Source organism: Ranitomeya variabilis, chromosome 6 (genome assembly GCF_051348905.1).
Source record: "Ranitomeya variabilis isolate aRanVar5 chromosome 6, aRanVar5.hap1, whole genome shotgun sequence".
In the NCBI taxonomy this organism is placed as follows: domain Eukaryota; kingdom Metazoa; phylum Chordata; class Amphibia; order Anura; family Dendrobatidae; genus Ranitomeya; species Ranitomeya variabilis.
The window spans coordinates 10,853,344-10,869,978 of NC_135237.1; positions in this window are offsets into that span (position 1 = coordinate 10,853,344).

Consider the following 16,635-nt stretch of genomic DNA (forward strand, 5'->3'; position numbering starts at 1 on the left):
AGGTGAGCCAGGACTGTATTTTCCTCTGCTAGGATTAGTTAGTCCTCCGGCTGGCGCTGGGCGTCTAGGGATAAAACGTAGGCACGCTACCCGGCCACTGTTAATTGTGCGGCAGGTTTAGTTCATGGTCAGTTTAGATTCCATCTTCCAAGAGCTAGTTCTTTTATAGGCTGGGCTATGTTCTCTCGCCATTGAGAATCATGACAGAAGACACCAGCTGTTAGTGATAGGTTGAAGAGGTGTGTTATGCTTGTGATGAAGACTGTGGTAAGATTCGGAATGAGGTGGGATGTTATTGGATCAAGGTCACAGGTGGTGAGGCAAAGTATTGAGCTGAGATGAGAGGAGAGGGAGGGAGAGCTGGTGGACCGAGGAGAGAATTGAAAGTACTGGATAGCTGTTTACAGTTATGAGACAGGTATGATATGAGGGATGAGAAGTTGGATTGTTTTGCTGCAGTGAGCAATTGAGCAGCATTTTTACAACTTATGTTACTGAACAGTAACTCCGCTCCCTTTCTTTGGCAGCTGTACAATTGTACGCTTTGTAGTTGAGGGCCAGAAAGAACGTGCTCCAGTAGATGGCAAGAGCTGCATCAAGTGGCCTCTGCTCCTATTCCACCACCTTAACATCACACACAGTACAGTTCTCGGTGATTGCACCCCAATTACCTTTGTTTTCCCCCACGTCACAACTCTCCAAACGCCCAACTGACTGTAAGGAACTACAGATGGCTGAGTCTGCAGATCTCTTCACATATTGTATACCATGGGCATAGGAAGTGTACTCTAAAGATTCACCGAGCCAAGAGGAGGAAGTGCTCTGCACCGGTAGCCAATTTTTTTTTCAGTTTGATCCAGAGTCGAACGAAGTAGGGTCTGAGCAGAATCCAAACTCTCGTCAACAGACATTAACCCCAGGGGGAGGGTGATCCCGATGAGACACAGATACTTGAGGTGCATGCAAACTTTACTGTTCTGTCATGGTAGGCAGAGGAAGAGAGTGACTCTTAGGGTGAGGAGTGGGAGAACAGAGAGGATGATGATGAAGTAAGTAGATCCCACTTGGTGTAAACCCAGAGGCTTGCAGCTGAGTAGCTCAGCAGAGGTGGAGGAGGAAGACTAGCAGGTTATGTTGCGACTTCTCGCAGACACGGAGTTATGCAACCAATACAAGCAATGCTTCTTGAGCCCCAACTTTATCAGGGGCCAGCACCGTTCATGGGTCTGTAGTTTAGCTTTGTTCTTTATTCCATTCCACTTAAGTTGGTATAGAGATCTTTTGGCCTACCAGCTAACCAGTTGAGATGCAATGTGACAACACCGTGGAATTAAACTCTGCACATGTTGCAGTGACTGTGGCAGCAGCGCCGAAAGCTGGTGCAGTATGACATTTTGCACAGCCTGGCCCAATGCAGTATGGACATGGTGCAATTCACACTTGCAGAGTGGACATAAATGAAGGGCCTCTGCACCCTTCTGCACATTTTCAAAATGGCTACTAAGATGTTTAACGCTGACGATGCCGTCATCAGCATCACTATTCTGGTCATCTACATGCTGGAGCATACTTTGAATAGTCTGCGGGAGGAGATGGTGGTGGTCCAGGGGAAAAAGGAGGAAGCAGAGGAGGATGCTGAAGGGTTAAACAATAGCTTTAAGTTCCGGTCTGTCGTCTCACAGGCGGTTGCCATAGGAGGAACAAATGGAGCAGGACGAGGATTAGGACAAGGAGGAAAAGGTGATGGACGTGAGTCGCCTACCAGGACCATGGGATACTTGGTACCGAGTCCGATACTTAAAGGGGATGTCACGGTGGCTGCGACCCGGTCCATGGCCCTTGGCACCCAATTAAAAGGGAAGGTCTTTAAGGGTATTTGTAATGTCTATGTTCGTGACGCTGCCTTTGGTATTCAGTCAGTAGGGACTGACGCTGCTTAAAGGGGTCCTCTGGGGTGATGGTATGCAGCAAGATGGTGACGCTTCCCACAGGTGAAGCGGGGTCCCCGGGGCTTCCCAGGTGTAGGGCACCGATGGTGTGGTGGATGGTATGGCACAGAACGAGGACACAGGTTTGCAGTCTTTACCTGGTTTATTGATGGTAGCAGTCCTCAGTCCAGGGTACCAAGTGCAGGGTAGCTGTGGTCCGGCCGACTTGGAGGCAATAGGGATGCCTCTCCCAGGTGAGGTCGGTAAGCCTTTCCTACTTGCGCTACATTAGTTGGCGAGGTCCCTGCTGCTTGAAGCTTGGTTGCAAAGTCCCCTCTCTCCTGTCCTAAGACAGATGTCTGTACAATAGGCAGTGCGAGCCAGTTTATAGGGTCTCTATCATGACCCGGGCTCCCAGGTTACTGCTTCACCTCAAACTTGATGCGGGCAATTGACATACAGTCCTATGCCCTCCGAATCTGTTGCGCGTCCTGGAGAACAACACGACCTCGGGCTCCCGGGACCTGGTTTCTGTGCTCTGGCTCTGAGGGTGTCCTTCCACTGTTCCCCTGCTGAGCCCCATCCTCCTCTGTGCTCCTTTCCTCTAAGCTCCTCCACTATTCAACTCCTTCAAATTCTTACTCTTTCCAGGGGTCACAGCTCCTACGTGGCTGTGCAGCCCCTCTGTCTCTTCCAGACGTCCTTCTCCTCTCCTCACTCCTCTACAACTCCCTCCAACTGGCTGACTCCACCTCCAGACCAGGATACCTAAAGTCTAAGGAAGCTCCCCTGAAACCGGGTGCTGAGCTCCCCCTCCTGGCCTAGATTCAGAAGTGTTGAATGTGAGTGCCTTACCTGATATAGAGAATCTCTCTTGCCTCCAAGTGTGACATCACCCTCCCCGAAAGGAAGGCAACATCACTGTAACAACCGGTTCCCGGGGTGTTACAGATGCGCAACAGTTAGGAGATGAAGAGGATAATGATTCCCTCTCTTTTGTCCGTGGTTGCCTGGAGGGGATGGAAGAAGCAAGATTGAGTGTTACCTCCACCACCAACACACTGTGATGACCGACTCATGAACGCCTTCTTGCAGCACTACCTGCAACATGATTGTTGTCCTTATTGTTAGGATTCAAAATAGTGCTGGCTACTGGATTGCCTGTCTGCTCGATCAACAATACAAAAGTACATTTTGCCTCTTGCTTTCCCCCTGGAACGGGACACGCCCATGCTGCAGTATCATAACACACTTGAAGACAATCTTGACAGTGGTTTTCTCCAAGACAGCAGTGAGGCACACAATTTGCATCGCAGTGATAGGCTTCCAACCATGGGAACGTTGCATCGTCAACGCAAAAACATCAGCAGCCTTGCAGCACTGGAGTCCTTTGTTCCAACCCCACCAAGAACAGCATCTGCAAGGAGTTTGTCTGTTCTCCTCGTGTTTGCAAGGGTTTTCTCTGAGTACTCATTTTTCTTCCCACACTTCAAAGGCATACTGATAGGAAATTTACATTGCGACTCCCAATGGTGACAGTGCCAGTAAGGTCTATAAATGTCTATAGCGCTGCGGAATTATTGGCGCTATATACAGTAAGTGAGTAAAAATAAATAAATAGAAATTGAGATCATGAAAATGTTTGGTCTCCAAGGTGGTTCTCCTTCATTTGTGTTACCTTAATTTAGCACAGCTCTCAGACCACCAGGCCTACACCGGTCTTTCATCCACCAGTTACTGATCAAACTTTAAGGAAGAAATACTGCTCCAAGCCCTGTCCAATGCTAAAATGTGGCATGGTGTAAGGACCACGCTATTAGCACAAAGAATTTATATTGTGAAATGTGGACTCCTGGCTGGAGCACAATACCAGCCCCAAAATCATTACAAGATAAAATGTGGCCTGCTTTATGTAGCACCGTAGTAACAGAAAAAAAAGATATTTTTTCAGTGGCTAACGTGATACAGCAGGCTACATGTCAGTTTGAAATTTTTGGGTGCTGACATTCTCCATATTGGGGTACACATGATAAAATCAAAATTGTTTTTCTTATTATCGTGCTATCTTAAGCAGGCTACATTTCCTCTTTTCATTCTTTGGTGCAGGGTTGCACATGACAAAATACTAATTTGCTCTGTTACTACCGGGCTCCAAAAATGTGGCCACATCTGAGGTTGTCATTCTTTTGTGCTCAGATTCTGCTGTATCCAAGGCTCGTCCACAGTAAAAAACAGCTTTGCACACAGAACAATTTCACCGCCACTAAATGAAAGGTGAAATACGGAAGGCAGTACTACATTAGGAACAGGAAAATGATTATTCACCGACCAGTGATGTCCCCAATATGGTCGATGGAGACAAGTCCACAGACGCTGCAGCCAGGGGGCACGTACGGAGATGATGCCGGCAGCTCCTGTGTGATCACTGACCAATGACATCCCCGATGCATTAGATGGAGACAAGTCCAGCAACACTGCACATACAGGAGCACGTATAGACTATGCACGCTGCTCACAGTAGCACCAGCAACATGCGGCCTGGGGTTGACATGTGGAAAATGTCTCCTGGAACACTTTGGAGAAATGTCCACACCACTGGTTCCATCATCAAATTAATGTAACAAAAAGCTATTAGTGACGGGGAATAGAGACTAGAGGGGTCCACATAATGGCCATTATGCAACCCATATCAATCCTATGAGGACTACCGGTGTGTCATTCCCTAATAGCGGCCACTGCATGGCATTGGCCACGTGATCTCCAGAACAATTTCCACCTATAGCATCCAAAACAAAAGCAGGACTCACCACTGGAGAGGACAGACCTTACATTAATGCCTTGTTGCTGACCACCATCATGGCCATTGAGATTGGTATTGTGAAGATAATGGATCCCATGTAGCTGAATGTCTGGAGACTGGTAGTGTAGAGTCAATGGATCCTCTGTAGCTGAATGTCTGGAGATTGGTATTGTGAAGTTAATGGATCATCTGTAGCTGAATGTCTGGAGATTAATAGTGTGGAGTCAATGGATCCCGTGCAGCTGAATGTCTGGAGATTGGAGTGTAGAGTCAATGGATCCCCTGCAGCTGAATGTCTGGAGATTGGAGTGTAGAGTCAATGGATCCCGTGTAGCTGAATGTCTGGAGACTGGTAGTGTAGAGTCAATGGATCCCATGTAGCTGAATGTCTGGCTCATTAGCAAATGTCGTGCTGACGCCTTCTGATGACTTCTGTAGACACTGTTTGATATCTCATGCTCGATATGTGATATCTACGGTAAATTCACTTGCCGTACAGAATGGATCACTACAATCCATTTTTCAAATCTGACAAGACCACCGAATGATACTACGCCCTATGTCTGGTGTATGAAGTAGGTTGAGGAGCTAAGCTCCAATCGCTGCTGTTAGACTCCCTAAATGCCTCCGTCAATCTCTGCCAGCAGCATATAATGTGTACAGTCCTCCCCGGACGTCTGCTCAGGTTCCCGTCCCTCCCAGCCCTGCATTGTGATTCCAGAGAGCTAGTGGATTTGCAGTGACACTGTGCAGGTTACATGGTTGGGGAGGATAGATTGCAATTGTTTTTAATTTTTTCTGCACTCAGCCGGTTTCAGCTCTCAAATTATTTTTACTGAAAGCCATAATATTTTATTTTTCTGTCAACCTGGGACTTCTAGTTGAGCTATTTTGAGGGGTATTGTTATGACCCCAATGGACAGGGTCTCAGAGGAACGTGTAAGTCTGCAAGATACAAAAATCCAGCTCATAGGGCTGTGGTAACTGGGTTGACCAAATAGCTACTCCTAACGCCAACACTAGAAGTAGCCGGGGATCATGCCTACGGTGATCGCTAGATGACTCGCGCCAGCCGGAGAATCTAACTACCCCTAGGAGAAGAAAACAAAGACCTCTCTTGCCTCCAGAGAAAGGGACCCCAAAGCAAGATACAAGCCCCCCACAAATAATAACGGTGAGGTAAGAGGAAATGACAAACACAGAAATGAACCAGGTTCAGCAAAGAGAGGCCAGCTTACTAAAAGCAGAATATAGCAAGATAACTTATCTGGTCAACAAAAACCCTATAATAATCCACGCTGGAGATTCAAGAACCCCCGAACCGTCTAACGGTCCGGGGGGAGAACACCAGCCCCCTAGAGCTTCCAGCAAAGGTCAGGATACAGATAGGAACAAGCTGGACAAAAATACCAAACAAAACAAAAGCAAAAAGCAAAGAAGCAGACTTAGCTTGAAAAACAGGAACCAGGATCAGAGGACAAGAGCACAACAGATTAGCTCTGATTTCAACGATGCCAGGCATTGAACTGAAGGTCCAGGGAGCTTATATAGCAACGCCCCTGAACTAACGGCCCAGGTGAGGATATAGGAAAAGACAGACGCTCCAGAGTCAAATCACTAATGACCACTAGAGGGAGCAAAAAGCAAAATCACAACAGTACCCCCCCCCTTAGTGAGGGGTCACCGAACCCTCACCACGACCACCAGGGCGATCAGGATGAGCGGCGTGAAAGGCACGAACTAAATCGGCCACATGAACATCAGAGGCGACCACCCAGGAATTATCTTCCTGACCATAGCCCTTCCACTTGACCAGGTACTGAAGCCTCCGCCTGGAGAGACGAGAATCCAAGATCTTCTCCACCACGTACTCCAACTCGCCCTCAACCAACACCGGAGCAGGAGGCTCAGCAGAAGGAACCACAGGCACAACGTACCGCCGCAACAAGGACCTATGAAACACGTTGTGGATAGCAAACGACACAGGAAGATCCAGGCGAAAGGATACAGGATTAAGAATTTCCAATATCTTGTAAGGACCAATAAAACGAGGTTTAAATTTGGGAGAGGAAACCTTCATAGGAACAAAGCGGGAAGAAAGCCACACCAAATCCCCAACACGTAGTCGGGGACCCACACCGCGGCGGCGGTTGGCAAAGCGCTGTGCCCTCTCCTGTGACAACTTCAAGTTGTCCACCACAAGATTCCAGATCCGCTGCAACCTATCCACCACAGAATCCACCCCAGGGCAGTCAGAAGGTTCCACATGACCCGAAGAAAAACGAGGGTGGAAACCAGAGTTGCAGAAAAACGGCGAAACCAAGGTGGCGGAACTAGCCCGATTATTAAGGGCAAACTCAGCTAACGGCAAGAAGGTCACCCAATCGTCCTGATCAGCAGAGACAAAACACCTCAAATACGCCTCCAAAGTCTGATTAGTTCGCTCCGTCTGTCAATTAGTCTGAGGATGGAAAGCAGACGAAAACGACAAGTCAATGCCCATCCTACTACAAAAGGATCGCCAGAATCTGGAAACGAACTGGGATCCTCTGTCTGACACAATATTCTCAGGGATGCCGTGCAAACGAACCACGTTCTGGAAAAACACAGGAACCAGATCGGAAGAGGAAGGCAGTTTAGGCAAAGGAACCAAATGGACCATCTTGGAGAAGCGATCACATATCACCCAGATAACAGACATGCCCTGAGACACCGGAAGATCAGAAATGATATCCATGGAGATATGTGTCCAAGGTCTCTTAGGGACAGGCAAGGGCAAGAGCAACCCGCTGGCACGAGAACAGCAAGGCTTAGCTCGAGCACAAGTCCCACAGGACTGTACAAATGACCGCACATCCCTAGACAAGGAAGGCCACCAAAAGGATCTGGCCACCAGATCTCTGGTGCCAAAAATTCCTGGGTGACCTGCCAACACCGAGGAATGAACCTCGGAAATGACTCTGCTGGTCCACTTATCAGGCACAAACAGTCTGTCAGGTGGACAAGAATCAGGCCTATCAGCCTGAAATCTCTGCAACACACGTCGCAGATCTGGAGAAATAGCTGACAAGATAATACCATCCTTAAGAATACCAACAGGTTCAGCGACTCCAGGAGCATCAGGCACAAAGCTCCTGGAAAGAGCATCGGCCTTCACATTCTTTGAACCTGGTAAATACGAGACAACAAAGTCAAAACGGGAGAAAAACAATGACCAGCGGGCCTGTCTAGGATTCAGGCGTTTAGCAGACTCGAGATACATCAGATTTTTGTGATCAGTCAAGACCACCACATGATGCTTAGCACCCTCGAGCCAATGACGCCACTCCTCAAATGCCCATTTCATGGCCAACAACTCCCGATTGCCCACATCATAATTTCGCTCCGCAGGCGAAAACTTCCTAGAGAAAAAGGCGCAAGGTCTCATAACAGAGCAACCAGGGCCTCTCTGCGACAAAACGGCCCCTGCTCCAATCTCTGAAGCATCCACCTCAACTTGAAAGGGAAGCGAGACATCAGGCTGGCACAAAACAGGCGCCGAAGTAAACCGACGTTTCAACTCCTGGAAAGCCTCCACGGCAGCAGGAGCCCAATTAACCACATCGGAGCCCTTCTTGGTCATATCCGTCAAAGGTTTCACAATGCTAGAAAAGTTAGCGATAAAACGACGGTAGAAGTTAGCGAAACCCAGGAACTTCTGAAGACTCTTAACTGACGAGGGCTGAGTCCAATCAAGAATAGCTCGGACCTTGACTGGGTCCATCTCCACAGCAGAAGGGGAAAAAATGAACCCCAAAAAGGGAACCTTCTGTACACCAAAAAGACACTTTGAGCCCTTGACAAACAAAGAATTTTCACGCAAAATTTTAAAGACCATCCTGACCTGCTCCACATGCGAGTCCCAATTATCAGAAAAAACCAGAATATCATCCAGATAAACGATCAGAAATTTATCCAGATAGTTCCGGAAAATGTCATGCATAAAGGACTGAAAAACTGAAGGGGCATTAGAGAGCCCAAAAGGAATCACCAAGTACTCAAAATGACCTTCGGGCGTATTGAATGCGGTTTTCCATTCATCCCCTTGCTTAATGCGCACAAGGTTGTACGCACCACGAAGGTCTATCTTGGTAAACCACTTGGCACCCTTAATCCGGGCAAACAAGTCAGACAACAGCGGCAAAGGATACTGAAATTTGACAGTGATCTTATTTAAAAGCCGATAGTCAATACAAGGCCTCAAAGATCCGTCCTTTTTAGCCACAAAAAAGAATCCCGCACCAAGAGGGGAAGAAGACGGACGGATGTGTCCTTTCTCCAGAGACTCCTTGATATATGAACGCATAGCGGTATGTTCAGGTATCGACAGATTAAACAGTCTTCCCTTAGGAAATTTACTGCCTGGAATCAAATCTATTGCACAGTCACATTCCCTATGAGGAGGCAATGCACTGGACCTGGACTCGCTAAAGACATCCTGATAATCAGACAAGTACTCCGGAACTTCCGAAGGCGTAGAAGAAGCAATAGACACAGGCAGGGAATCCTCATGAATACCACGACAGCCCCAACTAGACACTGACATAGCCTTCCAGTCAAGGACTGGATTATGGGTCTGTAACCATGGCAGCCCCAAAACAACCAAATCATGCATTTTATGTAGAACGAGAAAACGTATCACCTCGCGGTGTTCAGGAGTCATGCACATGGTAACCTGTGTCCAATACTGCGGCTTATTTTCTGCCAATGGCGTAGCATCAATACCCCTAAGAGGGATAGGATTTTCTAATGGTTCAAGAATAAAACCACAGCGCTTAGCAAATGAGAGATCCATAAGACTCAGGGCAGCACCTGAATCTACAAACGCCATGACAGGATAAGATGACAGTGAGCAAATCAAAGTTACAGACAGAATAAACTTAGGATGCAAATTACCAACGGTGACAGGACTAACAACCTTAGATATACGTTTAGAGCATGCTGAGATAACATGTGTAGAATCACCACAGTAGTAGCACAAGCCATTCCGGCGTCTATGAATTTTCCTCTCATTTCTAGTCAGGATTCTATCACATTGCATCAAATCAGGTGTCCGTTCAGACAACAACATGAGGGAATTTGCGGTTTTGCGCTCCCGCAACCGCCGGTCAATTTGAATAGCCAGGGACATGGTATCATTCAGACCTGTGGGAATGGGAAAACCCACCATAACATTCTTAATGGCCTCAGAAAGGCCATTTCTAAAATTAGCGGCCAGTGCACACTCGTTCCAATGTGTCAGCACGGACCATTTCCGAAATTTTTGGCAATACACCTCAGCCTCGTCCTGGCCCTGAGACATAGCCAGCAAGGCTTTCTCTGCCTGAATCTCAAGATTGGGTTCCTCATAAAGTAAACCGAGCGCCAGAAAAAACGCATCAATATCAGCCAATGCCGGATCTCCTGGCGCCAACGAAAAAGCCCAATCCTGAGGGTCACCCCGTAAGAATGAAATAACAATTTTTACTTGTTGAGCAGAGTCTCCAGACGAACAAGGTTTCAGGGACAAAAATAATTTACAATTATTCCTGAAATTCCTAAACTTAAATCGGTCTCCTGAAAACAGTTCAGGAATCGGAATCTTGGGTTCAGACCTAGGATTTCTGGTAACATAATCTTGTATACCCTGCACACGAGCGGCAAGCTGGTCCACACTTGTAATCAAGGTCTGGACATTCATGTCTGCAGCAAGCTTAAGCCACTCTGAGGTAAAGGGGAAAAGAAAAAAAAAAAATGAGAGAGGGAAAAAAAAACCTCAAAATTTTCTTTCTTATAATCCCACTTCTGCAATGCATTAAACATTTAATACTGGCCTGGCATACTGTTATGACCCCAGTGGACAGGGTCTCAGAGGAACGTGTAAGTCTGCAAGATACAAAAATCCAGCTCATAGGGCTGTGGTAACTGGGTTGACCAAATAGCTACTCCTAACGCCAACACTAGAAGTAGCCGGGGATCATGCCTACGGTGATCGCTAGATGACTCGCGCCAGCCGGAGAATCTAACTACCCCTAGGAGAAGAAAACAAAGACCTCTCTTGCCTCCAGAGAAAGGGACCCCAAAGCAAGATACAAGCCCCCCACAAATAATAACGGTGAAATAAGAGGAAATGACAAACACAGAAATGAACCAGGTTCAGCAAAGAGAGGCCAGCTTACTAAAAGCAGAATATAGCAAGATAACTTATCTGGTCAACAAAAACCCTATAATAATCCACGCTGGAGATTCAAGAACCCCCGAACCGTCTAACGGTCCGGGGGGAGAACACCAGCCCCCTAGAGCTTCCAGCAAAGGTCAGGATACAGATAGGAACAAGCTGGACAAAAATACCAAACAAAACAAAAGCAAAAAGCAAAGAAGCAGACTTAGCTTGAAAAACAGGAACCAGGATCAGAGGACAAGAGCACAACAGATTAGCTCTGATTTCAACGATGCCAGGCATTGAACTGAAGGTCCAGGGAGCTTATATAGCAACGCCCCTAAACTAACGGCCCAGGTGAGGATATAGGAAAAGACAGACGCTCCAGAGTCAAATCACTAATGACCACTAGAGGGAGCAAAAAGCAAAATCACAACAGGGTATATAATATGTTAACTATTATTAAAGGAGCGTTCTCAAGTGTAAAATGTATCCCCTATCCATTGGTCTCGAACTGCCATGGTCTCCACCAATCTCTAGATAGAGTAGAGGTCTGTCATGAATACTGCCGCCCCATTCATTCTAATGATGAAGATCAGTCGATTTCTGCACGCTGCAATCTCCGGCGCTCTCGTTAAGAATGAATGATGCTGTAGCACAGATGATCAAGCTTCACCAGCAGGGAACTGGGGAGATAGGGAGAATCCTATCACCAGCAGGGGGACAGGAAGAAACTTATTCCATTAGAAGACAGGTAGAATCTTATCAAAAGCAAGAAACAAGGGAGAACGGAAACAGGGAGAATCTTATCACCAGCACAAGGTGATCAAAAAACATAACGAGCATTGGGGACCAAGAGAAACATCACGAGCAGTGGGACAAGGAGAAGCTTATTACCAGCAGGGAAGACAGGATGACTGTTGTCACCAGCAGGAAACAGAGAAGACAGAAACATTTCACCAGTAAGAGATAGGTTTCTCCCTGCTTCCCTATCACCAGCAGGAGGCAGGGAAGACTGAACAGCTGAAACCATATAATATATGATACACTGGGACTCTGCAGTATAATAGCTGATAGCAGTATTATGTCACTGCTCTGGCTGTTACTAGATAGGAGTAAGGTGATGAAACCTTGTCCATTCAGCAAAGCCATGGTTATATTAATAAGATGTTGATTTGAGTTTTCTTACTAAAAATGTGTGTTATCTGGATTGATTGGCATCTGATGGAAAATGATGAATGAAACCTGAAATGAAATGGAGACTTGTGCAGTGCGGAGTCATACAGCATAACAGATTTTTAGCACAGACAATGTTGTGCCCTCATAACGAGAACAGAAGGAAACCTAAATAATCTTCATCCTCTGCTTGGTAATAATGATATATTATGAACCTCTAAATGGTAACATTAGCTCCTCAGAATGAACGCCTGGCCGAAGTTTTACAAACTTCCTGAGGAACGGCAACGTCTACTCACGAATATCCTGTAAATCTTCAGTTACATTTTATTGTAACGGATAATGAAGGCCCTGGAACTTTTACTGGGCCACCATGGAAGTCCTCACGCGCAGCTGCAGTGGTCTCTGGCTGGATAGAGACATCTGGGCAGCAGGTACACCGTAGTCTGAGCTTTGCTTTACTGATTGTATACTGCATAGCTGCAGTATGTACTGAAAATAATGATCTCATATAGAGACAGGCCACAGGCTGGTACTAAGATGAGAGTGACAGGTCCTTCAGTAGCCATTACAACCCATAGATGCCCATGCAACACCTGCACATGTATGGCAAATGTCGGGAAAATGTAAGGATGGAAGGCTCTCTGGACCATGGCGATAACCTGCTAAGTAGCTATTTGGCACAGTACTACCAGAGGCTTTCTGGCAGAGTATACACAGCCATCTTAAAGGACAGTACTCCCACAGGCTGAGGGTGCAGAGAACACACAGTGGCTTAAAGGACAGTACTTCCACAGGTGGAGGGTACAGAGAACACACAGCGGCTTAAAGGACAGTACTGCAACAGGTGAGGGTGCAGAGTAAACACAGCGGCTTAACGGACAGTACTCCCAAAGGTGAGGGTACAGAGTACACACAGCGGCTTAACGGACAGTACTCCCACAGGTGGGGGGTGCAGAGTACACACAGTGGCCTAAAGGACAATACTGTAACAGGTGAGGGTACAGGGTACACACAGCGGCTTAACGGACAGTACTCCCACAGGTGGGGGGTACAGAGTACACACAGTGGCGTAAAGGATAGTACTGCAACAGGTGAGGGTACAGGGTACACACAGCGGCTTAACGGACAGTACTCCCACAGGTGGGGGTGCAGAGTACACACAGTGGCTTAAAGGACAGTACTGCAACAGGTGAGGGTACAGAGTACACACAGCGGCTTAACGGACAGTACTCCCACAGGTAGGGGTGCAGAGTACACACGGCGGCTTAACGGACAGTACTTCCTCAGGTGAGGGTGCAGAGTACACACAGCGGCTTAACGGACAGTACTCCCACAGGTGGGGGGTGCAGAGTACACACAGCGGCTTAACGGACAGCACTCCCACAGGTGGGGGTGCAGAGTACACACAGTGGCTTAAAGGACAGTACTGCAACAGGTGAGGGTACAGAGTACACACAGCGGCTTAACGGACAGTACTCCCACAGGTAGGTGTCAGAGTACACACGGCGGCTTAACGGACAGTACTTCCTCAGGTGAGGGTGCAGAGTACACACAGCGCCTTAATGGACAGTACTCCCACAGGTGGGGGGTGCAGAGTACACACAGCGGCTTAACGGACAGCACTCCCACAGGTGGGGGTGCAGAGCACACACAGCGGCTTAACGGACAGTACTTCCACAGGTGAGGGTGCAGAGTACACACAGCGGCTTAACAGACAGTACTTCCACAGGTGGGGGTGCAGAGTACACAGTGGCTTTTAGCACAGTACTCGCACAAATATGGGTTGCAGAGTACACACAGTGTTGTGTTTGCAGAGTGTGTAGTCACTATCTGTCCCTCACTCCAGCTGCGTCCTATCCCTACATTAATGAGAGCAGAATGGCGGCCTAACTTGTTATCTGTCCTTTATACAGACCTGGTCATGTGCTGCGCCAGCCAATTAAAGCCAATACTTGTCATGGCAGTGATGGCTCCGGAAATGCCCACAGTCTAAAGGCTTGTTGATGGGCTGCACTCTAGTATATAATATTGTCACAGCTCACCTCTCCCTCCTTACACTATGACCTCTGCACAGATCACAGAGCATGCCCACTACATCCCCCACAGCAGTCATAGGTGATGTCACAGCTCACCTCTCCCTCTCCGTAAAGTGACCTGAGCACAGATAACAGAGCATGCCAACAGGACTCTGCCTTAAAATGTACAGATGCACTCTACAGCTCACCTCCTCTCCTTTTAGAACAATTACTTTTTCTCTGATCAGAGTATATGCCCTCAGGACACTACAACAGAATGCACACACTCCTCATCCCAGCTCATTAACCCTTGCAAGGCTGATACAAGATATATTAAAAGCAGTAACACACAAATAAATAAATAAATAATTCTACTATAAAGGAATAAACATATATATTCAGATAGTGATTACACCATGTGCTCTGAAACAGGGAGAGGAAACCACTCAAGTGTCAGGGAAACCAAAAAAATATCCAAAACAATGGACTGACAAGAAATACTGGACACAAAGTATTCCAATAAAATTGCCTATATTTCACAAAATGTGGCCAAAACGCGCGTCGGGGTGTGTGTGTTATTGAGACTTGTGGTTCAAAGAGGTACATTGCCCCCTCTATTGATTCAGCATTTTCATGTTGGTATCTTACGCACTTTATATGCTGCATTAGCTTTCTGAGTATATTTTGGCATTTATACTCGGATTATTGAGTGTTTTCACCACACATGGTTAATGTGATTATTTATGACATGCATTAGTTCCAGTTTTTGCATTTGTGCACTTTATATTATTTCCACTGGAGAGTGTTCTCTCCTCACACGTTCATGTGTTTATTTTCTTTATTTACTTTTTGACTACACACTTTTTTGATTATGTGATTTACTATTTATTGTAGTTTTTATGTTGTAATTATTTTTTCTTGGTATGTTTTGACATGAATTGTTGAATCATTTTTATGGGGCTTCTTTTGCGATTATTTATCTTAAATGTATCTATTATGTGATTAATTACTTTCTTTTTGATCCACCACTATTAGCGTCTTATGTATATATACGTATGAATATTTTTTCTTCTATTTATTTTTTGTATTCCCATACATACATTCCTAATACGCGCACATGTCTTTTAATAATACCACTGTTTGCCACATTTTGTGAAATAAAGGCAATTTTATTGGAATACTTTGTGTCCAGTATTTCTTGTCAATCCATTGTTTTGGATATTTTTTGGTTTGCCAAGGCGGATAGAAGTCATAGGAGATATTAAAGCTCACCTTCTCCGCCTCCTTGCACAATGTCTCTGCACTGATCACAGAGAATGACCACAATTTCGATAGTTTTCTCAAATTCAGCAGAAAATTTGATTTTCATTGAATTTATTCAATCCAAATCTAGTGTGTCCAATTAGCAGTAAAAAAGCCACGTTCTTCTCTGAGGTCTTCTAACTACGAAGTGCAATAAGCAGAAGGGCTGGAAATGGGTTATAAAACAAATCTCGCACTCGCCTCGCCCCTCTCCTATCCCTGCGGCTGCTGCTCCCTGACACTCCTCAGCTGGCTTCCTAAGGCACCTCTTCCGGCTTGGGTTCAGTCTTCGCTGACACTTCTGCTGCCATTTTTAAAGACGTGTACCACCACATGCCACCACTATGGGCCATACACGTTATTACCGGTACTTCATGACATTAGAACGTTTCGGTGAAGAGGAGACCAGAGCGGAGCGAGTGCCATAGTAAACAAGTGGAGGATTGGGGTAGCTGCAGATGCAGGGACACACGAGGGGTGAGAGGAGTATGATAGTTTTGCTTTTTAACCCCTTATGAATTTATTTTACTAACTTATATAGCGCCATTTATTCCACAGCGCTTTAAAGACATTATCAGGACTGTCTCTATTGGGGCTCATAATCTAGATTGTGAATCTAGCAAAATGACAGCTGTCTGGTGTAAGAATTCTCAAACATTCAGATTTGCTAGATTGTACAGTACAGAGCAAAAGTTTGGACACACCTTCTCATTTAAAGATTTTCTGTATTTTCATGACTATGAAAATTGTACATTCACACTGAAGGCATCAAAACTATGAATTAACACATGTGGAATTATATACTTAACAAAAAAGTGTGAAACAACTGAAATTATGTCTTATATTCTAGGTTCTTCAAAGTAGCCACCTTTTGCTTTGATGACTGCTTTTCACACTCTTGGCATTCTCTTGATGAGCTTCAAGAGGTAGTCACCGGGAATGGTCTTCCAACAATCTTGAAGGAGTTCCCAGAGATGCTTAGCACTTGTTGGCCCTTTTGCCTTCACTCTGCGGTCCAGCTCACCCCAAACCATCTCGATTGGGTTCATGTCTGGTGACTGTGGAGGCCAGGTCATCTGGCGTAGCACTCCATCACTCTTCTTGGTCAAATAGCCCTTACACAGCCTGGAGGTGTGTTTGGGGTCATTGTCCTGTTGAAAAATAAATAGTGGTCCAACTAAACGCAAACCGGATGGAATAACATGCCGCTGCAAGATGCTGTGGTAGCCATGC